At 31.5% G+C, this 565-nt stretch overlaps 1 protein-coding gene across 1 annotated transcript in view; it reads right to left on the minus strand.

Moving 5' to 3' along the window:
- Positions 1-565, minus strand: part of CFAP47 (cilia and flagella associated protein 47) — a 573,852-nt gene that overhangs the window by 539,736 nt on the left and 33,551 nt on the right. The gene's annotated exons all lie outside the window — the stretch shown is intronic.

Genomic DNA, 565 nt, shown 5'->3' on the forward strand with positions numbered 1-565 from the left:
GCACCTGTCTTAAGCCCGTCCTTAGGAAATTAGGGAGGCAACTTGAACAGTTCTGGATTACAAGAAATTAGATCTGAATATGACTAATGTTTCCCAGAAGTTAATTATTTTTAGATCATTATGATCAAAGTTAGAACAAATTATATAGAATAATGAATCATTTTATTGAACATGCTACTTCCTTAAAACCTCAGAGCTTATGAAATAACCATCAATAATAAATCTACACAGAGTAAACAATCCATAAAAGGACTGCAAATAACTTCATATCTCATAGTCACTCAGTTGGGTTCATGCTCTTCCTTTCTACTCATCATATATATTCAATACAAAACAAAAAATGCAATTATTCACACTTCTGGACTTGATCTACCTCAATCCTCAGCAAATTTTATTAATCACTGAGATTCTCACCCTCAATAATCAACACATAAGTATGAATCTTTAGTCACACAAATAAAAATTAATCTAATTTTTCTCCTCCTCTTCAACAATTCTTCAATGTTTACAGTAAGACAGCTTTAACTGAGTTCAAGTCTTTAAGAGAGAGAGACAATAAGAGAGA

Source organism: Propithecus coquereli, unplaced genomic scaffold (assembly GCF_000956105.1).
Source record: "Propithecus coquereli isolate 6110/MARCELLA unplaced genomic scaffold, Pcoq_1.0 Scaffold173, whole genome shotgun sequence".
Taxonomy (NCBI): Eukaryota; Metazoa; Chordata; class Mammalia; order Primates; family Indriidae; genus Propithecus; species Propithecus coquereli.